Source organism: Hermetia illucens, chromosome 2 (assembly GCF_905115235.1).
Source record: "Hermetia illucens chromosome 2, iHerIll2.2.curated.20191125, whole genome shotgun sequence".
Lineage (NCBI taxonomy): Eukaryota > Metazoa > Arthropoda > Insecta > Diptera > Stratiomyidae > Hermetia > Hermetia illucens.
In genome coordinates this window covers 48,047,952-48,073,153 of record NC_051850.1, presented here as the reverse complement: position 1 = coordinate 48,073,153, position 25,202 = coordinate 48,047,952, and the positions used below count along the sequence as shown (strand labels likewise).

Sequence of the window (25,202 nt, the reverse complement as noted above, 5' to 3'; positions counted from 1 at the left end):
GTGAAATCCAGAGCTTCTCTGTCTCGTTATGTACAGGGTGCGGCAGCATAACTTCCTTTTTTCAAAACTCTATAAAAACTATTGTATGCATCCGAAAATATTTATTTATTTTTTATAATGTAGGTACATGTCTAAAGTTTTTATTTACATTGTTTTGAAGATCAAATCTGTTAGGTGACGTCCCCCATTCTCCATACATTGCGTAAACCGATTTCTGGCGTTTGTCATGACTCTTTTTAGCATAGCAGGTGTTATGTTGGCAATTTCTTCTTGGATGTTGGTCTTCAAATCTTGTATGGTTCTTGGACTGTTCACATAAACACGGAATTTCAAAAAACCCCATAGAAAAAAATCACAAGGGGACAGATCGGGAGAGCGTGCCGGCCATTCCAAATCGCCTCTAATTGAGATAAGGCGCTCTGGAAAGTGTTCCCTCAAAACAGCCATCGATGCTCTTGAAGTGTGTGCTGTTGCACCGTCTTGTTGGAACCAAGCGTCCCCCAAATCCAAATTTTCTAGCCGTGGGAAAAAAAAATTCTGTAGCATATTTACATATTGGTCCGAATTCACTGTCACTGTAACCTCATTTTCCTCAAAAAACCAGGGACCAATAATTCCAGCTGAAGAAATTGCAGACCACACTGTGACTTTGGGTGAATGCAAAGGCTTTTGATGCAATTCTTGAGGGTTGGTGTCATCCCAGTAGCGCATGTTTTGTTTGTTAACCGACCCACACAAATGAAAATGTGCTTCATCGCTAAAAAAAACAAAGCACCCTCGGGAACGACATCAAGAAGAAGCTCACACGCGTTCATCCGAGAATTTAAGTCACGTTCTGAAAGTTCCTGCACTATCGCCATCTTATAGGGATGAAAATGAAGATCATCACGAAGAATTCTTCTCACAGAACGATCGGATAGTCCAAGGGCAGATGCGTGTTTGCGTGCGGAACGCCGTGCCGATCGCAACATTGACGTTCTCACTGCTTCAATGTTCTCAGGTGATCTAACGGGCCGAGGGACTCCAGTTCTTCCTTTTGTCGCACTTGCAGTTTGTCTGAATGTAGTGACCCATGTAACAATTGATTTGCGGTCTGGGACGGGAGCCAACGGGGCTAAATTAAAGCGATTCCGAAATGCATGCTGTGTTGAAATAACCGAACATCCGCTTGAAAAGTAAACCTCAACGGCAAAGGCACGCTCCTCACTATTCCAACGCATGATGGCGACTGAACCATGTCGGGACAAAACTTTACAGTATCCCCTCTTGAACGAGACCACTAGCGCTCCGCTATGACATCAACTAACTGAGTGGCGCGCATTTTAAAAAAGGAAGTTATGCTGCCGCACCCTGTATAACGAAATTCAAGCTGGAGTTTTCATCTACAATTCAGATCTGCTAACTAAATCTACTGTTTGCAGGTAATACTGTAATTTTAAGGGTCCACATCGACTCTCAGATTTCATCAATCAATCTGCAAATCCACTTAGGTTGAATTGAAAACTTCATTACGAAGAAAGATTTACGTAATTCAGTTCTGGGATTTTTCATGTGCATCCAATATCGATTTGCTACTGAAACTTCAATCCAGGATACTTCAAAAGAACATCGATGCACTTTGATACAAGAACACCAAGGGAGACTTCAAAATCGTGACAATAACAGCGAAGATCTCATTATAGATAGCAAGGGATAAAGGAAGACTAAGCTCCCATTCCAAATGTCACAAAATCTCTAAAATCTAAGCTTGAAGAAAGATGTACATATATGTGACCGGCTCGGAAGAAAGGGATTTCATGCCTCAAAACGAAAATATGATGGGTTTTTGGAAAATCCATGGTCGGTGATAAACGAAAGTGACAGTGAGAGTGCGTCGAGCGATGCAAGTAGTAGCGATGAGGCTACTTCAACACGTGCCTCTAAAAAAAGAAAGCAAGGTGAGACTTGCAGACAGCCTATGGATATGTGTCTCTTCTAAATTCTAGTCCCCAGCCGAGTACGAGCAGTCTATGCACAACCTTCTGTTTTACTTGAACCATCCCGTGAAATTGTAACAGGGGAAGAAAAGGTGAGGGCAGGCCTGTTGCAGTGCAAATTGTAACACGAAAATACCGTGCGAATTGGTAAAAGAGACGCAACAAGCACTCATGGAGTTGACAAAAGAAGAACAATACCTGATTTCAAAAGGCCACTTGGATGCATATGGCCAAAATGCAGCATTAGAGTCAGTGTACGAAAGTGAACGTACAAAGCAAGATGCAAAGCGGAAAAAAGGTCGATCTAAGCACTTGCTGACGACTAAATTCCTGTTTCTCCAAATTACAGTGTGTCGCGCCATGTTTTTGTTTCTGCATGACGTAGGCGTAAAGCGCTCTAAGAATATCGTGAAAGAATCAAGGATCAAGAAAGCCTCAAACCACGAGTGCACAAACTGAATGGGCACTCCCTGTCGCAGCTGAAGATACAATTTATTACAACTTTTTTTGAATCTGTGTTGTTTTTTTTAATCGCTCATTACATGTCATCAAACATTTTTTAAGCTTGCGATGAAACGATATATGAAAGAGGAAGCCTTTTAGATATGAAAACTGTCAAAACCTGACAATCGATATTTTAGGCATGAGGACCCTTTCTTCCGAATCATCTTTGTGTGAGGAGGTGGTGTGATGTCTACAAAACAACTAATGCTGTTTTTATGCTCCCAAACTGCCAACTAAATGGGAATCGCGATAAATATTATTCTAAATGAAAAGGGATCCTGGAAATTTAGAGGAATCAATGTTGCATGGCAAAATTCGCTCGTATTCCGACATCTGTTTCAGATTGTATGAATATTTTCATTACCAATTGTATACGAGATATGAAGAGGAAAAAAATGTCACATAAATATATTTCATTACCACTGAACATTTTTGCTGGGTGCGGTAATGTTTACATACAATTGGTTGTTTTTCTGGCGACCCTGGAAGCTCAGAATATAGACATGGTGTATAATCAAAAGTTTCATTACCACACAAATATTTGAGAACTTTGAAATTTTCAAAGTTCATTTTTGCTTATTTTGGCAGACCCCATTCATTACATTATTATGTAAATGCGAAAGAACGTGTAATTATTGAATTGAAAACAAAACTAAGCAGAAATAAGTACAAGTGATCATTATGAACATTTTTACGAAGACATCGTGGGAGTTTGAACAATGTTTGAATAGATGTAACTTTTCCGCATTTATTTAATGAGTATTTGCATAGAGCTCCCATGACTTTTATTATAAACGAATTTGTTTCATTAGTTGTTACCCATTTTTATTTGTTTGAATGTTATCAAATGCCATTTGAAACTATATTTTTTGCCAAAACACAAAGTAGATGAAAGATGTAACAATATCAGAAACGTTTTTTTATCATAACTAATTTTTAATTGAGTGTTATCTATTAAGTTTGCGAAATTCAGCAACAATATCTTGCTGATGAAATTTATCTATTTGGTCATTTAGGGTGATGACTTCAAATGAACACTTCGAAAGGAGGACAATTGTCTTCTGTGTTTTTATATTATTTTAATGTTTATCGTCAACACCTGGAAAGGAGCTTTAATTGTGGGGCCCTCAATTCATTCACTAAAATACGTCTTGGAAGGAAATTTTAAGATACTAAATAACTCACGTCGGATATAGGAATGATACTAGATTCGATAAGAACAGAATTAATTTTGACAACATTAACTCTATTGCCTTTCCAAGGACTCCAAGCGTGATAATCCCTATTAAGATTGCGACTGCTGCAGGGAAGCATAATCTAGCCGGTTAAGATAGTCTTTACGAAGGATAGCAGCTACAACTCTTTAAATTCTCAAAAGAGTTGTTTGCCTAGTTTCTTCACTCGTGATCCAAGAGCTTTCGTGATCGGGTCTTGCTATAGGCGGGCCAGATACTTCTTGCCGTAGCGCAGATGGTGAGCCTCTGCTATCTGGATTGTGTCACAGTTAGTAAAGTGTAAGTTTTCAAATATTAAAATTCAAATTAATAACATTTGGTATCGTTGCAAATATATTTCAGGTGCCCCTTAAACTTTAGTCTGGCGTCAATGGTCACCTATAGGATTTCTCTGCTATCAGTTGCGTAAACCCCTACATACTTACTTCATTATATGTCCACCATATTCCACAGCAGATGACCCAGTACCAAGCTGTGTGGTCACCTTCCTCCCCCCCTATTGTGTGGTACTCTCTGTAACCATCATCCGTTTTCACCACTATAGTAAATCTTACATCATGCCTATCCTCTGTCATGAGTGACGATTCTTCGAAGCTATCGGCATATATGTAAATATCCTTCAACCCATTTTTCCAGCCCCTTTCCATTTAAGAATATTCCATCGTGTCTTTTTAAAACTGGTATTGTATAGGCAATAGAACACTACAAGAGCTAAGTTCGCCTTTTTTACAACTTTCAAACTGTTCAATTTACAGCTTTCTAAGTCGGTCATGATACCCTGATTGCGTATCATGGGGTGAAGTGGTGGACAACGCCAATCGAACTTGTTTTCCTTGTGGTAGGTGGGATCGGATTCGTCAACAAGTCAATCCAGACACATTATCAGAACGATGCTGAGGAAAGTATGTGGTGTTGTTCACAACGTTTCTGCTTCCGCGGTTCTTCAAATTAACAATTTTCCTTACCTTAATTATATATAATTTTGTAGAACATCCAGGGTCAGGGTAATATTCTTTGCCGTTGTATTCAAACATTCCGATGGCTAATTTTTTAGCGCAAAAAGCCAACAGTATCATTATACGGAATATTGAAAACCAATGTTTTGCGAACTAATTGCCTCGGAGACTATTGAGTAATGAAATGTATCAAACCACAAATACGAAAATCTCAATACTAACGGAGATACGAGCGTTTAAAGTTTTTCGAAAGATTTCTCCACTTTGCGGCCATTTTCCCAGCACCCAGACCCCAACCTATATACCATTTCAAAGGTCTAGTGCTCCTCAATACTATTGATCACATATTAAGCTCCTCTTCGCGATATTCTCTACATTAGCGGAGATACGAGCAAGAATGTAAATGGAATGGAATGCTAATATTCATTTCATCTAAAAGCTAGTCTATTATTATTCTGTTAAGGGAAGTTGCAATGCGTTCTAAAAGAGCTATTGTGCCCCTTTATTGATATAATGTATATATTAACTATAGTATTCTCCCAGGTGCCTCGACCTACTTTGCACAAGTACCGCTTTTTGTCGCAGAACATGTATAGAGGCTTCGTCACACTCCGCACAGAACCAGTGTCATCCCTAGCTTCCCCAGGTGATAGGTTAGTCGGCAGTGACCAGTGAGTTTTCTCACTATAATCATGAGGTTTTCTTGGTGAGGTTTCTTCCCCTCATAAGCAACTTAGACTGCTCCATTTCCAGTAGGTTAGCCCAGTAAAGTCTCCTTAGCCGTTCCTCTTCATTTTTAATGTCATAATCATGAACTCGTCCCCAATTCCACAAAAGGATTTTGGTCCGTCCCTGCTCCCTTCCTAGCCAGTTCGTCCGCTGCGTCATTGTCTTCCAACCCAACCTGGCCTGGAACCCAGAGTATCCAGACCTTATTGTGCGAGTCGACCGTATTTACTTGATTGGACCTACGTGCCTTGTTCAGCGTTGCAGGTTGAAGGAGGCACATATGTCTATAGCATATATTTCCTCCTGGAATATTCTTACCCATTGGTTCAAAGTACGTTTTCCTTGGACCAATGGACCCGCACCCACTTCCTCTGCTGTGAGGGATCCGTCAATGTACCAGATAATCAGTTGCTGGTGTAAGCCGTATGCCACTGCCATGCTGTACCAGTATGCCCTGTTACTTCAACGTTTTTCAAACTTCTCATCGAAATGAAACCTTGTTGTCATATTATTATTGCTTGGTATCAGTAATTCGAGATACCGCCTAGACTTACGCAGTCCAGGCCATTCTGAAGATCGCCCTCCTTGCCAGCATCTGTATGTGGAGGTGGAGAGGAGTTAGTCCCAGAAAGACTCCATTTTCTTAGTAACCATTCAGAATACCTAAGATCTTCATGGGGCAGGTTTCCTCAGCGTCGTTTGGAAATAAATTGCAAAACTTCGCCAGCATTTCCTTTATTTGATCCAATTTGAAGAAAAAGGGTCACATTTTTGTAGACCAATTTCTAAAAAAAACTTCAAAATGGTATATAAATATGGTAATAGGGTGAAAAATCGCAAAAGAAAGGAATAAGTAGAAAAGAGGCGAACATTCGTGGTATCCAGGAGTGGATGGATTTGTAGTCAAAAATTTGCAACAAAGTCGCAGAACTTCAGGGACCGAGATCGCCATTCTATTGCTTCTTTAACCTTTCCTCGTTTGACAGCAAAGTCGGCTAAACTGCATCAAGTTCACCTGCCTTCGAATCACGACTAGATTTTGTTCCTGGTTGAGTTGAGAGAATTTCAAATGATGTTTGCAGTAATCTTACCAAACGAATTCTTTTCAATACCATCGATGCACCTCATCCACAATCCGACTACGAATGCCTGCATTACGGACGTGATTATTTTGAGTTACGCCGCTGATACAGCATAATCTTTGTAATCGCTTCACTCGACGATCGTTGTCGGTGCTACAATCTGTAAAGATTGACAATGAAAACCATTTTTTATAATGTTATGACTTTAAGACACTTTTTGATCGCAAAGAACGCCTCCAATTTCACAGTGACTGTTTTGCATCTTTGCAAAGAGTGTGTATTCTTGTAGTACTTACAAGAATTGCACGAAAAATGATCATACATTTTGAATATTATTTTAATTACATTTCAAGACAGTTCTGAATTGTCACTAAATCCAGAACTTTTGTGACATCACAACCGATTCCTTCTGGAAGTGTAGACATCTTTTTCTACTTCTTCTTCACTCTTTGTCCCGTTCAGAAGCGCTGGCGGTTCATCTTAATTGGTTACGCCATTTTGTTCTGTGAAAGGCTTGATCTGGATTTAGTCGCGAGACTTTCAGATCATTATCCAACACATTAAACCACCATTGCTACGACCGGCATTCAATGTTCAAAACAATCTTGGAAAATTAATTCTTGTTAATGCGAATTACGAGAATGTACCATCGAAGACGTCTCCCTCGTAATATCTCTACGATCGATGCAACCCCATATCGATCGCGGATATCCTCATTTCGAATCTGATCATGGCGTGTTACGCCAGCGGTTCAACGTAACATCTTCGTTTTTACTACCGCAAGACGCCGTTCATTGTTTTTTATAGTCAGCCAACACTCAGAATCATAGAGGGCAACAGGGAGGACGGCATTGCGGTCAATTTCCAACTTGAGGCGTTCGTTGATGCGTCAGTGGTAAAGAACGCCGTTTTGTGGAGCGCTACTGCATCCAGGTTGCACTAATGCGTAGAGTGATTTCATAACGCAGTTCACCATTAGCTGATGACATTGATCCTAGATGTTCGCTCAGTTCTGGTCACAGTAATAGTGTCTGTTTCACTAGGATCAGCTGCCAAACATTTTATTTCACTCATATTCAATCTGGGACCGTGTTGCATGAGGTGATCACTCCATTTTTGAATAAGTTGCTCAAGATTAGTTTTGAGAGCTATGAGACGCCAGGAAAACATCATCTGTATAAACAGTGTATAGAGTGCTGGACGTTGGATGTCCCGCATGACAGTGTCCATGACCAGAACAAAAGGGAATGGTGAGAACGTGCTTTCTTGATAAATTCCGACAGAGACTCGAGGCGGTCGTAATATGCTCGCCACATTTCGCATTTTACTTTTTGGACCGCGGTAGAGCAATTTGTCCCAGTGCGCGAGTTCTTCTGGTACTAGATGCTGTCGCAAAGCATCCCAGATGAGTTTGTATGGCACATGGTCGAACGTCTTCTCCTGATCCAGAAATGCAATGTAAAAAGGGCGATGCTTCTCACGGTGTTTCTCCATGAGTAACCTTCGCAGAGTGTATGGCGTCAGTAGTTCCAAAGTTCTTGACAAACCCGTCTGTCGGGATGTCATGTGGGTGCCAAATATGTATTCAAAAATGGTATGGGCCAGCAACCGGATCGGACAGCAATTTGAATATTCTGTTGGACTACCTTTCCCTTTCCATATTGGTGTGCTTTCTGGTGGTGCTGATGGTGTTCTACCTTCCTCAATAACCCGATTGATGAACTCACTGAGCCACACTGGTGGGGCCTAGCTCTTCGCTTTGCCGAACTTAGATGCCACGTGATCAAGCCAAGTTTTCCTGATTTCATTTGTTTTATTGCTTCCTCGACTTCAGTGGCGCTGCCAAAGTAGCCAAAGTACCATTCTTGTCATTAACGCAATAGAAATGTTTGATATACTGTGTGCATTGGTGTTGCCTTTTGACAAGTTGATGAAGATCCCTCTCACTGTACTGATTGCCCAGTATATCATAAATATCTTTATAAAGAAACGCTCCGGTATCAGCGATCGTTTTCTCTGCTTGACGGTTGCCATTCCTGTGAATTTACCAATTAGCGAGTTTATGGTAGAGGCGTTTTTCGGACATGAACAATTGGTACCTCTATTAGTTGCTCCGGATGGATAGAGACAAAACAATATGGTCAGTAATCTCCAAAGCTGGTCTCAGCTCTAACATTTGATGCAAAAGTGCAAAAGGGGGGCGCGAGGACTGGAAAGTAGTCATACCTGTCACTGTACACTATACACTGGTAAGAGTATATAACCATATTTTTGAGCAATTGAGTGGAAACCTAGATTCATCCTAAAATTACGAAAATTTGCAGTTTATAATACACGGTATGATACCATCAAGTTTGGTGGAATTCGCATCATTACCAACAAAGTTATAAGACAATAGGCCGAAGTTATCGCTTTTGTACACATTTACTGCAATTTAAGACCTTGAATGTCATCATGTCGTCACTGGCATAATGTATGCATATATATTACGAGTTTGGTGCAGATGGGCAAATGTCAACTCAAATGTTTTTATATAAGAAAGACACAAAAGCTGTCATACCCGAAGCATTCTGTTTTTGGATTCCCGATTTGGTTTTGTTGGGTTAAGTGGGAGGATGCGTTTTTGCATTGAATGTTAGATTCCAGTGACGGTAGACCACCAACTAAACTAAAGGGGGGCTTCCATTAGCAGAGAAGGAGTCTGGAACCATTTGACAGATTATTTCGAGCTAGCCCTCCCGCTTTAGGAAGCCAAAGGGTGGGTATAAAGGAAACTATTCTATAATATTTTTCAGAAAGCCCAAAACTTCGAAAACAGGAATGATTTGGTCCGATTAGGTATTTCAAAAATTTTTCTTTTCTAATATGTATAAGAAACTGCCATTCGAAGTTAGCAAATGCAGTTAACATAACGAATGTTCCTCAATATACGGTTTCATCCCCAAAAAAGTGCGTCTCTCCGACTGATTTCATCGCAGTTCTGCTTGTGATAGCTCTGTTTGTTGCTCTAAATCGGACGGAACATTTTGCATTCAGCATCACGGGATTCAATTCTAAGGAGAATAATGATACTAATAAACATTCTTCAGATTCTGTACTATGAGCTAGAAAAGAAAGAATCTTTAGATTTGCACACGAACATTTTTGGCTCAGTTTAAAAGCATGTCGAAGCAATTTCAGCGATCATAATCTAATTTTCTAATCCTAAAGAAAGCATGCGAAAATGTATAGCCAGTGTATGTAGAAGTTGCACCACTTTTACGCATTCTGTTTCGAATGGCGGGAATAGATCTTATGATATGCACCCAAATTTTTTTTAGCTAATACTTAATGTGTTGTTTTGAAATGTACAAGGAGCAATAGCTCTATACTAGCGCCGAAAAGAATCAGCAAAGTTTCACTTATTGGAGTACATAGGGTATTAATAATGCATTTTTAAATCCAATCTCTCCTCCCTTTCCCCTCTCCTCGCCCGCCCTATATTCCGAATTCAAAATATAAAATTTTACTGGTAAGTGCTGGGGCATAAATATGTTCCCTTGACTTTCGTATGTTAACCATGAGCAAATTAAATAAAAATCGGACGTGACCTTTCACATTTTCACTTACTTTGTTTTAAAAAAAGGTTTCTTTCCCCAAAAAATCTCTGCAATTTTACTCAATATGTTCCGAAGAATAAATTCGGTATTTCCTCATGAACTCAATTCGCTCTACTAATATATCTAATATCTGTTACTCAAAACCATCCCGGCAATCTGAACAATACTCAATGATATACATATATCCCACAGTGATCTCTCAATTCCAAAACAAAACTGGCAGCTATTTGGAGCAATATCAAAACAATTTTCCTATATCAAATGAGATCAATGAGAAAATATTACATACAAAGGTACATTATAATTTTCTACTTTTCAATTTCATAACATTTTCCATGCAATTAAAATGCAAATTAGCCCATTGTATCTGATCTAGACAAATCTTGCCACAACTGAACAGATTGTCTATAAGAGATATTATGCGTTCGATGATGTTTCCCTACGCCATCGCCCTCCCATGAGGCAATTCTGGTGTTTCCATGGAAAAGGTTTAGTAAAACTCATAATCCATTTTACGAGTCATCAAAATTAGCGTAAATCATGCAACAATGTTTGAATGCAATGATTCGTGTAAATTGAATCCAAAGGATGTGAGAAGCAAATGTGAAATATGGTTAAGATTGTGATAGGATTTCGGTTGAATGCATCATTTATAGGGAGATTTGGATTTAAGTAATAAAAGTATGAGTTGGGAGAATGAATATGTGCTAAGATATGAAGAAAACTAGGGCTTAATAGAAGCAATGTAAAGATATTGTGACATTATCTTGATGCCTATTGCGAAAACATCTAGGGATTTTCATAAAAATTGGAAATGCTTATTGAGCTGTCTGTCTGCGAAGCAAGCCATTCACATAAGCATAAAGTTATGCCTTCACACAATTTTTTTAATATGGGAAAATCAATTTTCAAATGCATCTTTGAATATCATTAACTAAGTTTTGCTTGTACCTTATCTTTAATTGGGCAATTTGTTTGTAATATTTATGGTAAGAAGCTTTTAGATGCAAGTAATTAAAATAATCTTAAAATACTTTAAATTTATTATAGGCCTTATGCAATAATATAAAACTCAAAATTTACAAAAAGATATTTTACTTACGAAGTGAAAATCTATCTATATCCCTTTCATTTTCGGATCAGTCATTATAGAGTTTGAATTTAAAAAATGATTGTTGGTTAACTTATGGTTTATACAAAATTATCTTTCTGGAGAATCAATATCTTTTCCAAGTTTGGTAGATAGAGTTGTATAAAGGTTGAGAATGAAATGGCTAAAATAGGCAGGATACGGAACTGAGAGGACCTTTAATAAATTAACCAGGAAAATGTCAAAGATCTTCGTTACGAGAACCACAAATGTTCAAAAGCCACAGTTGGCCACTTTTAGAGAACTAGTTTTCTAGTAGCGAATGCGTTAAATTGTTAACACTACTTTCTGTAAAAGCCGACTTGCCAGCTCTTGGCTGTTTTGACGTTAGTATGGTTTAGAAATTTAACACGGGTAGACAACCGCTATAACAATTTTTGTAATTTGTTCAAATATATTTTGGAAAATATCGTACAATTTGACAAATGCATCAGACATACTTTGTCTTGCCTTCATTGATGTGCAGCCCAAGATCTCGCGCCGCCTACTCGTTGCGGATGAAAGCAGTTTGTACGCCTCGGGTCGTTCTTCCCATGATGTCGATATCGTCAGCATAGGCCAGTAGTTGGGTGGACTTGAAGAGGATCGTACCTCTTGCATTTTCCTCAGCATCACGGATCACTTTCTCGAGGGCCAGGTTAAAGAGGACGCATGATAGGGCATGTTCTTGTCTTGCCGTTTGCAATTTTACCCCGTTTATGCTATCATAGGTGACTTTAAAGTCGATGAAGAGATGGTGCAACGGTTGTCCATATTCCAACAGTTTTTCCATCGCTTGCCGCAGAGAGAAAATCTGATCCGTTGCTGATTTGCATGGGGTGAAGCCTCTTTTGTATGGTGTTCTGGACATATGGGGCTATCTGGCCTAGCAAGATCGCCTCCATATTAAACCAATTCGGCTGTAATTCCATCGGCTTCTGGTGACTTATGACTTTTAAGCCGATGAATTGCACGGACTGTTTCTCCTATACTTGTGGTGGCAGTGCTTGTCCGTCGTCTTCAGTTGGCTGGACCTCCAACTTGCCGATGTTCTGGTTGTTCAGCAGCTCATTAAATTACTCAACCCATCACTTCAATATACTCATTCTGTCGGAAATCAGATTTCCCTTTCGAGTTCACAAACCTGTTGGTTCTCCCAGGCTTCCTTTTTCCGTGTGTGAAGTTGCTTCTCCGCTCGACGGAGTTCGTGATAAATCTCTACGTGTGCCCGCCGTTATTGAGAATGCAGCATTACTCGGTATGCGGCATTCCGCCGTTCTGTTGCTAGCTTACATTCATCGTCAAACCAGCCGTTCGGACTCTTTTTGCGGCTGGGGCCAAGTATGACAGTGGTCCCATCTGGAGAGGCCGACGTATGTTTGTGGACACTTTCCGCGCAAAACAGGCACTTCCAACGACCATTTCGTGTCACACTGCTAATTGAGTGATCCGAGAGTCCGTTATCATTTGTATTTTGATGTAAGCTATGGGACTGTTAAAATCCCCAAAAATGATTTTGATATCATATTTGGGACAGGCTTCGAGGGTTCGTTCTACTGCCTAGTGAAAGGTATCCTTCTCCGACTCTGCAATCTCTTCTGTAGGGGCGTGAACATTAATGAGGCTTATATTTCCAAATTTGCCTCGCAAGCGCAGAGTGCATAGCCATTCGCTTATGTTTTCAAAGCCGATAACAGCATCTTTCATTCTTTGGCTGACTAAGAAGCCTACTCCGAGCACATGGTTTACTGGATGGCCACTATAATATATGGTGTAGCGACTCTTCTCCAGGAAACCGGTCCCTATCCAACGCATCTCCTGTAACACTGTTACATCAGCCCTATATTGGGACAGGGTATCGGCTAGCTGCTCAGCAGCTGAAACAGCTGAAGCAGCTGCTGCTCTGTAGAGAGAGTGCACGTTCTATGAGAAAATGCCAAATCGTTATTCCTTTGTCGTTGCCGGGTTCGTCGTTTTGTTATCCGTCCAGCGCGAGGCTCTGTTGCCGCTTTGTAGCAAGTTGTTTTTCGTGTAGGGTTGTCAGCCCTACCCAACGTGGAGGACCAGTTGGTACAATTTGTCCCGTTTTTAGTCGCGGGAGACTCATCGTTCATCCTTCTCCGTCTGCAGCTTTTCGTTAAGAAAGAGCTGCCAGCGGTCCCCACGTGGAGGTGGAGATAGGGTTTGGTAGTAGAGCTGTTGGTGCTGCTTCAGCAGGCGTTTTTACGCGCTATCGTGGGTACCAATCCACGTTTCGCCCTGGGACATATACTACCCTTTGACCACCATTGAAATTTCGGAAGGTATTATAATAGTGCGAAAAGTGGTCGAACTAGAGGGTAGGCAGGTAGATTTCTAATGTCAGTATCTAGATTTCTAGTATATGTCAGTATCAAGCAACAACTGCGTTCAAACAACTTTATGCCGATTATTGAAGCTAATCGGCGATACTGAAAAGCATTAATGCCCTCTGAAGTTTAATCTAACACCCCAAAAGTTGGAGGAATTCTTCAACACTCGGGAAACACTTTTCTTAACGCTTATTTTCAGACTTAGATTTTATAACTTTTACTCAGCATGAATCAGCTTAGAAATAGTGAGAAGATTTCGTTTTATTTGCTTAATCTGCCATCGTTCCATTGAACCCAGGACGCTATCGACAATAACTTGCAATTTTAAGAGAGGTTCTAATGAAACATGGGTGACAGGATTTTAGGTTCCGAGCTCTTTTCATTGTGAAAGAGACTGCACTGGGTTTGGCAAGACAACCGGCGGAGGTGCCCTAATAGCTATTAAATCCCCTCTTCGCGCCGAAATTATCTTTTCCTCCTCCTTTTTCACTTACGATTCTGTCATCATATGAAATATTCCGCCAAACGGATGCCCCTTTATCATACGTGTATAAGGATTTCTTCGACAGACTATCAGAAGTATTCTCTGACCTTCGTCTGCGTTGTCTTTCCCAATCCCCTCATGGCCTCTCTTACGTTGCCCCTGACGCCCATTATCCTGCACTCGAGTTCGATGCTCAGGTATCCCGACTCAACTCTCCTCTTCAAGTTCAACTTTCGCAAGGCGAACTTCGAAGGTCTGCATTTAGACTTGGTGGCAATAAACTGGGTTCTCCTCCTCTCTCTATTAACGTATGACCAAGCGCTCAACACCTTCTATACCATTTTATCTGATTTTTTCCCTGTCACGTTCCCTCTTCTCCTAAGTGGTTACGCTATTATCTTGACTGGTTCACCACTGAAGTCTACAGTTCCTGTCTTCCAGAACCTATGCCGACTTAGTTTTTTTCAAAACTCTGCGATCATCGGTCAACTCCTTACGTAAGTCCAGAAACGAATATCTGACCAGTGTTGGAGACTCACTAAAGCACGGAAATCTCAAACTTTTCTGGGCCCACATTCTCAACTCCCGCTGTCTTGACCAGCTATCCCCTACGTTCATTAAATTCTCTGGCTCCTCAGCTAACTCGCCCCCACTATCTTGTGATTTACTGTGTGCGACGATCGTACGTTTAAATTTACGACAAGAAGTACTTATCATTTACACTGATTTCGCTAAAGCTTTCTATACTGTAGATTATAAGATATTTCCATTAAAACTCTCGTCTCTAAGCGATCCCACACCACTTGTTTTAAGGCTTGCCTGTTACCTTTCCAACCGGTCCTGCCGCCTCTCTTTTAACAGCTGCACATCCCGCTCCTTCTCCCCCTCCTCTGGCGTCCTACAGGGATCTATTCTGGGTCCTTTGTTATTTTTATTTTTAGCGTTAAACGTCAGAAAGTGTCACTCTATGTGCTATTCGCTTAAATCTTCACCCACTTCCTTCTCTTACTCTCTTAACGGACATTCCTTAAATTCTACTCAAGACGTCGGAGTCACTTTCGACAATAAGCTCCGCTTTGACACCCATTGTCTCGAAGTCACCAATCGAAAAGCAAAATTGTCAGGCTTTATACTTCGCTGTTACTCTGATTTTGACTCCATCCAGCCCTCCTTAGCTCTCTTTAATACCCTCGTGAGAAATACCCTTGAGTACTGCTCCCTGATCTGGTCACCTTCCCGTGTGATTGTCTTGCCCTTGAAAATGTGCAACGTAAATTCGCCAGTTTCCTCTTCTTTAAGAAAAGCTTCCCTCGTGTGGACAACCCCTCTTGCCCCCGCTTTCTGAACCTCCCCGTCCTACAACAGCGGAGATTCTATCTGGATGTATGCACATTTTTTAAACTTTCCTCGAGCCTGATAGACTGCTCCGCCGTCAACGAGAACACCCTGTTTCCTGCGTCTTATAACACACGTGCCCTCTGTAGAGCTCGAAGTTTACTTCCATTTCTCGATTCCAGGGTTTTGCCGAAGTTACAACATACAACAGCTTGGTCTTTTTAACTTCTCTTCCTTAAGTTGCTTTAAGCATAGGATAGGATTATTGCTTTCGCCTCCTTCTGAGGACAATAAGTAATTGGAGTTTACTTTGTTTGCTGTCCGTTAAATAAATGAATAGACATTTATCAACTGCAAGGATCGCAATGTCATTTGAAAATGTGGCAAATATAGCATAAAAGATAGTGTCGAATAAGGGCTACCTCCGCGTGGGGTACCTGATGAAATTACCCTTTCCCAACGTAGCTTGAATTCGAAATTTTCATTTATTTTCTGAATTCAGCGGGAATCTCACTAGTGCCGTGAGGCATGGGTGGCATGTCTGGAAGCACTTTCGAAGGGAGTGCCGCACAATTTGATTCTGGGACGAATACTCCGCAGGAACGCGCTGTTCGCTATTCAAAAAATGTTTGTTCTTAAATAGTTCCTCCATTGCCGACATCGATCTGTTAGATTAAATTGCATTCGATTGCATTCTAGAATGCGAAAGTACATAGCAGTGCCCATGCTTATTACATAGGAAGAAAAGGAGAGAGGTAATATTTTTTCCTTATTTTGTAATGAATGTTAGGGTATTGCTACCGCCAAAAGACCATACCGTATTGGATTTGAAGTTCTATGCCATTGAAAGTGTAATTTTAATTTCAATAATAACACTTTACCCTAGCATAAGGGTACAAGGGTCTTAGACCTCTTTCAGTTTATACCATTTTACCTTACAAATGCTTTCTTCTTACATTATAATTAGAGTACCAACTTTAGACGATTAGCATTGCATGTTTTCTCACTGAAATAGAAAAAAACATACAAAGTTGTCGTTATTTGTCTCAGAAGAAATTGACGAGTCTTACATATATACGTATGTGCACATTTGTGAACATATAAAATTCACGATGCATACAAAATTATTCTCACATATAGAAGGCATGTAATCTTTGCTAATAGATAGCATTGTTTTCTTACAGTCGGTTTTCCTGAAACTGTGTTTTCTTTTAGTTTACCTAGCGTTACACTTTCCACAATATTTTCTCTAAAGCGAAAATTCTCATTCTAATTTTGTGAAAAGTTCACACCTTTGACACAGTGAACTATTAGACTATTTTCTGGTGTAAAAAGGGTTAAGATGTTCTTTGCTTCTTGTGATGTAGTTCATTCTTATTGTTTCCACCTTTGTTTCTTATTTATCACAAAATTGTTTGGAGTACTCTGTTATGAAAGTATCAGTTACACTAATGCCTACCGGTACCCAACGTACGAGTAAGTTAGTATGTATAGATATGTATCTATTTCGCGCATGCATGTAAAGATTTTGATGCTTGAATAACCTTATGGAAGACTTAAGTGAATTAGAAGAAGCCAAGCATGAAATGGAGAAAAAATGCACTGAAAAGTGCATAGCGTGGTACGGTATTATTATAGATACGAGTATTTAGTATAATGTATTCAACACTTCCATAATACGGTATAATGCATTTATGGATATGGTCAATTATTGCAAACCCAACTAGGCGAGATGAAGGAAATTAGGAATATCTTCAGGACTTAAGCCTTCACTAAGCTCACTAACTGATTTGTAAAACATTTTAAAGATACATGCATACTGGCGTGTGTTTATACGGAATTTTATATAAGATACTCTAATCTGAGTATTCAGTATAGTATTAGCAAATATATTGTCTAGATTTAATCGATACACACTCGTGTAAACAAGAGAACCGAAGAAGATACATTTTAACGGAAACTGCAATAGTAGGGTGATTTAAAACTCCAGTTTATGAATTATCTCCTTAAATATTAAATAAATAAATAACTGGAAAACGTTTATTCCAGTTAAGATACTGCAACTTAATTTGGCAGTCATACTTTTTCCTCTTAATTCTTCAGTTTTTGCACTATATTTGGAATATCAGAAACAAACTGAGACTTGATGACTGGAAAGGAGCCCTCATAAATCCAAATTGTAATCATTGAACAGCCAATTTGTAGTATAAGATGAATCATTTATTAATTTTAATTGACTTAATTGAATTCTGATTGTGGGTTGTCGGCAGGCTTCGCTGACTATGGGTCATATTTGAAATTTTGAATTGAATCCCAAGAAGTGAATGTTTTCGGTAAAAGAATTCTTAGAAATAATGATAATGTCGTTCAAAAACAATAGCATGCCTCAATATCTCCTGGCAGGCATTCCTATAAAGCATCTATATTTAAAAAGAGTTGTGCATGTGCAACAATGTATTCATATTCTGTGGATTTGGATCGCTTCACATATTGATACCCATGCAGTGTGCATTTTGAAGTTGTTGCAATTATTCTGCTACATGAATGTTTGCAAATGGAACTATACGAAGTTATAAAAGAAACCAAATGTGTATCTTAAAAATAATAATAAAACTGTTGCCTGCCACTAAAAAAATTTCGTGCTCATTGCTGAGCAGTTTTGATAGTAAATCGTCATTTTGTATGAAGAAAACATATCAACTAAAGGAGAGTCTTCGTTATAGTCGATTATATTTATATTAGGTTTGGAAGTCGGCATCCTTCCCCTAGCAATTTTGATTCACATACCAGAAATGTGAAAAAGATTACGATAAGTCCTCGTGTCTATATTTGTCTGACTTTTGTGGGATGGAAAGGGTTGCAATGGGCTGTTTTCCTTCATCCGGCATGTCGGCGGAAGGGTTGTCAGACATTACTCCACGGGTTAGGTAAACGCAATAAAATCTCTAATTATGAGGAACTTCACTTAGCGGTACCCACGAAAAACTCTGAACTTCTGTTCCTCTTAGGAAGTCGTCTTCTTCCTTTGTTACTCTCGCATCTCTGTTGTTGCAGCCTTATTCAGTACATGTCGACTTTAGCATTTCTTAGGTGTTTCAATTCTTCATCCAACGGGGACAACGGGCTCAATCATTTTCTTCCTCGTGTGAATTTCAAAGAAGGAAGAAGGGTACTCGGAATCCTCACGTGCATCCACAGACAATTCCAAAAAGGATCCCGACTTGCAACATTCGAGAATAATTTTGAAGTGCTGAAGTGCCCATCCTTTGAGATATTGCAGTATCGCTTGAAGCTCGACTTAGCGTTAGTCATCACCCCAGAGATTTGATAGCCGACTTCGAGATAACCGCATTTCCCTTATTGCTTATCAAGACGTTATTTTGCTAACTACGATTGGTGATCCTGGCAGCTTGCGTTTCCTCCTGTACCAAGATCAAGGTTCTAGTCAGGATTCGAGCGTTTTACAGCTTCCCTTTCATAGACATCCGCATCCTACGTATGTTAGCAGATTTCGTCTACCAGAACTGACACCGCGTCTTGACAGGTGCAAAAGCATGTTTATTACGTTTACCATGGAGTGGACACTATGAAATTTATATTGACATTTGAATAGTTCATCCCTTATACGAACAGTAGATACAAGACTGTTGTAAATTACTCTTTCCAATATTTTTGCTATTATGTTCAATAGGCACATGGGGCGATTAGATGCTGGGTTTCCATTCATTACGTTTGACCGACAGTACCAATTTCTATCTGTACCAGTGACTTTTATCATTATTAGGGGCACAAAACCGGTGTCCAGTCTAGGCCTGTCTTAATAATGTACCTCAAGTATCCGAGTTTCGCCACGAACTCCACCGATTCGTGTGGCATCTTGGCATACACCATTGAATCACTTGTTCCAAGGGCAGGTTAAAAAAATGCATGCTGAAAGATCTCAAGAGTAATCCTGTAATATTTAGCCTCAGTATATCTAATTCTCTCATGATTGTCTATAGTTTTTTCCTGGGTTCAATGTCATTGGTGGGATTGGAGTAGATGAAAAGATGTTGCAAGGGATTCCAACAGTTTCTCATCGTTTGAGAGAAAATTTGATCTGCTACTTTTTTACTAGGAGAGAATCCTTCTTTGGTCCGCGCCATTGATGTGGGGTTATCCAAAGAGGAGAGTTTATCGTGGGATTATACAGTCTAGCAAGGTAGCGCGGAATATCTTATAGATGGTACTTAGCAAGTGCTTCTTTATGTATGGGAAATATAATGCCTCTCTTTCAATCATTATACATTGATTGATTGAGTTAGAGCACTAGACTGTTGTACGGGAGGTCGCGGTTCAAATCTCATTGGTGGCAGTGGGATATGTATGTATCGTGACTTAACGTCCGTGGATGTGTATAACTTCCTTTCTGTGATGTATTTCATCTCTTTTACCATATAGTCAAATTGAAGACACCACCGAATGGGGGGTGTTACTTGCAAATTGGTTGACCCCGTATTCTGACATTGTACATACCTTTCATTTCACCCTGGAGAACTTCCGCCGATGCACATATATACTGCATTTGCGGAGGTCATTCTTAAAGTACTTTGAAGGGATCCTATCGATATATGGAACATTGTGAATCACCTTCTGCAGAATTGTCGAATAGATAATAGGTATAGTGAGTTATTGTAATTCATTCTGTTTTAACTGAAAATTTCCTCTTCAGTAGAGTTTCATCAAAGTTTGCACCAAATGTAGTGATAATGATGTAGAAGCAGTTTCGTTTAAAAATCGCAGAAGGCTTGCTGGAAATTGTGGCCAGTAATCCCAGTTTTCTTTACTTAGGGACCACTGGTGATAAGTCTTTAGTTTATGAAAACTTTCTACTTTCTAGGTTTAGGAGATTTAGCTTTCACTAGGTACGCCAAATGTCCCATGTTTGAGTGTTTCTCAGGTTCAAATGCCCCACGTATCGATATAAGGACACTTAAAGTCATGTCGAGCTTTACGCCGTCAATTACGCCATTTTTTTTATTTATTTTAGGATAGCTCTCGCCTTTTGGTCAACTCTGGTCACGTAGTATAGCCTTTTGGTCATCGCCAAATTATCGTTATTACAAATTACTACTCTTTTTCCGCAGCTCTTGGGCCTGTCCTCTTCACGTTGTCCCATCTGTCTCTTAGGCACTATCGGGAACATATGGGAGATGGTTTTCCATATATAACAGGTTACTTTCATTCATGTGCGTCCATAATGGACTGACGAAGAAAACTGGGCTATTTATGTTCACTAGGAACGTTAGGTAGGACAGCTAGGCGGTATCCAGCTTAGTAGAGGTGAAACTGGTACAAGCAATCAAATATTTAAGAGTACATTTCGACTCCAAGCTAACGTGGGAGCACCATATTCAGGAACAGTACCAGAAATTCTGCAGATTGCTCCGGTGCTGCAGGACTGCATTAGGTAAGACCTGGTGACTTTCACTAAAATGGATTCATTGGATATATTTTGATATATGCATGCATCGTCTTGTGGCCGAGACTGAACTTTGCTAACAGCAGGGGGCTGCTCGGTTGCCTAATTATTACTGGAGCAATGAGTAACACGCCGCCATCTTAAATCTACCCGCCTTTAATTTGGAGGTGGAACGGAAAGCAGTTCACGACGCGTATCGGCTTGATACCATTAGTGTGGACAGGTGATGGGGTGGCTCTGACACTGCCGATCATATGATTTCCAGATACTTCTTCGGAAAGACATACTCCGCCGTAATCACCAAAAAATAAGGATGGTTGATAAGTAGCCACGAGTCTTTTGAGATTAAAAATTTAATAACCATCACTGACGGGTCAGTCGTGGTAGACAGATCAATTATGGAATTGGCTCGAACTCTCGAGTGGCAAAAATGGAGAGGTCGCATCATTCGAATCTGATTCGATAGTCGGGCAGCATTATCAACACTAAACTGCAACGAAATATTAAGTCGGTTGGCGTGGAGTTGTCATCAGGTGCTGCTGAAACTTGGCCGACTGAACGAAACATTCGTGATGTGAATGCCAGGGCAATCAAACTGGAAGCTGACAGACTGTCTCGCCAAGGTTCTACGTCCACAACGATGCGGCGAGAACCAGCTTTCGCCATCCGGTCATCCACTGTCAAGTCCTCTCTAATGGGACAAATTGTAGCCGAATTCCTGGTGGCAGGCGAAAATCTTTGTGAAAGAACATGCTGCTAGAGTGGTATTACTCCTCAAGATGAAAATCCTAGTATGGTTTTTAGCGGGACACTGCTGCTTAAAGCAACACATGGAAAAAATCGGAGTGGTGGTCTTGGCTATATGCGGCCAATATGAGGAGGAGAAAGACACGGCCCTGCACTTCATGCATATGCTTGGCCTCCTCAGACCTCAGATGAAGATACCTTGGTAAGGTTTTCTTCAACGCGCATTTTCTGTCATTGGAGAATACTTAAAGATTCGCGAGAGGCTACGAATGACATGGGCGAGAAGTTGTTGAATAGGCGATATCCGGCGATAGTACAATTAGGTCCAAGTGCATGGAGCTGCGGCCCCCTCCACTAAACTAACTGACTTCATTCATCGAGCTAAGTGTCTATCCGAGCCACAGTATAAGTTTCGATGAGCCCAATTTACGGGCAATGTAATAGCAATGCTTGCGAATTTGGTTCACGAGGCGTTGAATATTAGTGAATACTGGGCGTGGACAATGGTTGATATCAAGAATGCCTTTAATTCGGCCAATGAGAATTGGATTAAAGGCACTTTGGCCTACATCTCTGTGAGGCCTCTGTGGTATAAGACAGGCGACCGACCGAAAAAATACATTGTGACAGCAGGTATTCTCCAAGGTTCCGTATTGGCGTTCTTATCGTGCAAAATAATGAATGATAGAATGCTTAGACCTCACGTGCCAGAGGAGGCAATATTGATTAATTCTGCAGACGTTCTGGCGCTGATGGTAGTTTTAAAACACCCCGACGACGTGAAACTTTATGGGAGTGAAACCATTCATATTTTCAAATTATGGTCACGAATTGTTAAAATGGAACTAACTGACGAAAAGACGGAGGAGACTCTTATTTCCAATCAGAAAAACAGTGCTGGGTTGTTAATCACGACGTCGTTTCAAAATTGATTATTAGATACCAATAATGATCGATGGGAAGTTGAGCTTCAAGTGGCACTTGGACTACGCACGGTTGAGTGCAGCAAAGGCTAGTACATCTCTCGCAGGGGTGATGCCTAATAGCAGTTGCAAGGTCCTATTATATGGCGCTCCTGTAACGTTGAAGGAGGTTACCATCGTGTGAGACAGTTTGTGTCATCGCAGGAACGATCCTTGTGGATCTAGGGAGTGATACGCATCCCCTCGACGACAAGAGAAGAGCTCGGGGGGATAACTGATTGTATAGCGAGATAGGTCGAGCAAAGGCATTGAAAATTTAATCACTACCTGCTAGAGTTTCTTACAGGACACGGTTGTTACAGGCAATATTTGCATCGCACCGGATTGGACGAGGCTCCCGAACGTGATGAATGCACCACTACACTCTATGACACGGAGCGGACATTGGAACATAACATTCCAATGTGTGAGATTCGTGGATGAAACAAGGAGATGGAACAACGCCTTCAATGTGGCTACCTGATTGGATAATCCTGCGGAGGAGATGGTGATACCGGGACCAAATTAGAGCGTGCCAAACGCGACGATATCCGCTATACAAAACAAATTGCAGAAACTGGATCGAACCCCAAAGACGCAATGGGTGTGTAATTTGATTATGCTGATATAGACAAGAGTCCTTTTCGCGTACTTATATTTCATGGTGGTCTGGCGGGAATATTGGTGGAGAAGTGGGGGTCGCTTTAAGATTTCCATTGTATTCCATTATATGTAACTTGTATGTTGGGGTACATATTTATCATCTTTATTTGAAAAGCTAAGCAAAGCTATATATTTTTTGCTGAAACATTGAATGTATGAACGTAGGAAGTGCCATGAGGTTGTAATTAGCAGTGTTAAAAGCACTATTTGATCTCAATTCTCAATCCTAACCTCTCAAATGTGAATTATCTCGGGATATTTATCTTCTACAATTTCCCAACTTCTATTTTTCAGTAAACATTCACATTTTCCACTTTTAATTTCATCGCTCTATTTGATATCAGTTTACTTTCACTTGTTAATGCTGTTATGCCTCATCAAATTAAACACAAATGTGCATTTCTCACAATTAAAAGGAAAATAAATACCTTTTACGACTCCCAAGTTTTCAATTAATTTGTCCAAGTAAGTCCGCATCTGTATGAACACTTTTAAAATTTATCGCTCATTATTTGATCAACGCCTAGCTTTTACTTTATCATCGCCCCTTTAAGTAACTCAATAATCAGCTGCATCTTTTTGTTCATTTCCCAAGTGAGTGCAGACGTTGTATCTAAAATGTCTTATGCTAGCTAGCCAGTCACCAATAAAACGGTCATTGCTTACTATCGCTACCGGCGGCATATCGTGTGCCCAAAAATTCGAACCCTCCTGCAAACTTCTTCAAAAGAAATTGGTATTGACTTTTATTCCACGGAACTTATCTAAAAACATCAGATTGTATAATAATTAATTGTTCCGTAACTATCAAGTCGGGAAAACTGCATTTTAGTCGATAACTTATCGATTTCCGAGTGTTTCGCTTTGGATTACAAACATACCCTCTGTGCACCGCTGAAATATTTTCTCCAAACACTTTAAACGTCGTGAAGTTTGTCTCGCCGTCGTATCCAATAGACACAATTTCTTCGTGCTACAGGTATCTAAGATACTTTTAACTTTAGTCGAACTTCAGGTGAGCATAAGTTAGGTAGTTGCCTATCTGCGGTAGCTAGCTGGCCGGTTGCTTCCTTCGTTGTTTGAACGCGGCGCCCGTTTAACCGTCTTTCGGTATAGATTACAATCGAATTGGAAATATGAGTTGAAGGTATTATGATTGTGGACTTTACGGTTGTCGTAGATACTAAAGCATAATGTGGATAAATATGGATGTGCAAGTGAAAGAAGAAATGGCGGAAAACTTAGTGCCGACTATCAGTCGAGCTTGAAAACCTAGTCATAGAAAATACGCTTGTTTGCAAGAAGCAGTGCGGCCCTTATGAGTAGTGCTTGTCTTTCAGACTCGGATGTGCAGAAGTGCTTCGTAGTGCAGAGTTTATTAAGCGCTCGCTCGGAAAACATCTAGAAAATTATATACTCGTATCTAAATGCCGTGAGGATAAATTTTTCGGTTTGAGTCGTTAAGTTCAATGTGTTCGGAAAAAATTTGTCTTAAATCTGAAAATTGTAAGTTCGGAAAAATGGAAAGTATGAACTGCAAAAAAAGGCACTTAGCAATCTGTTGTGCCTCGATTCTATCTTTTTCTTGTTTAAAAAAAGAGCATTAGAGAAGAGATGAAAAATTTTATTTTAAACTTTTGAAAAGCGCTCTGTTTTCCTTCCGTCGTGTAGATCGCGGTTCTGTTTTGCGTATTGCGAATTCAAGATGATTTTATAAACATCAAAGCAGGAACCGGGAAAGATCACTGGACGAGAGAGCCGGCGATTAGTGGTATCGCTTTTCCGATGTAGGCAGTGTGCTTCTATTAGTGATAAAATACAGTAAAAGAAATAAGTTTTAGTTGAAATTTCGACATTGTGGAGAATCTGGCGACCGTGATTCTGATTTTTGGGGGAAAATCTTAGTTTAGAAGGACATCAGTCATTGAAATTTTCCAGTAAATATGTGGATTATACCATAGTCCTTATTATTGATTCCTGTAGAAGTGC

General features: G+C 40.1%; 1 protein-coding gene across 12 annotated transcripts in view; it reads left to right on the top strand.

Annotated features, from left to right (window-relative positions):
- Window positions 1-25,202, top strand: part of LOC119650468 (rab11 family-interacting protein 3) — a 301,666-nt gene that overhangs the window by 204,308 nt on the left and 72,156 nt on the right. The window contains exon 1 of one of the 12 annotated variants that reach the window (XM_038053348.1): window positions 24,228-24,719. The exons of 10 other annotated variants lie outside the window; for them this stretch is intronic. The gene's annotated coding sequence lies outside the window, so the exon portion shown is untranslated. Of the gene's footprint in view, window positions 1-24,227; window positions 24,720-25,202 lie in introns of those variants that run through there. One more of the 12 variants, XM_038053349.1, reaches the window with a different exon arrangement.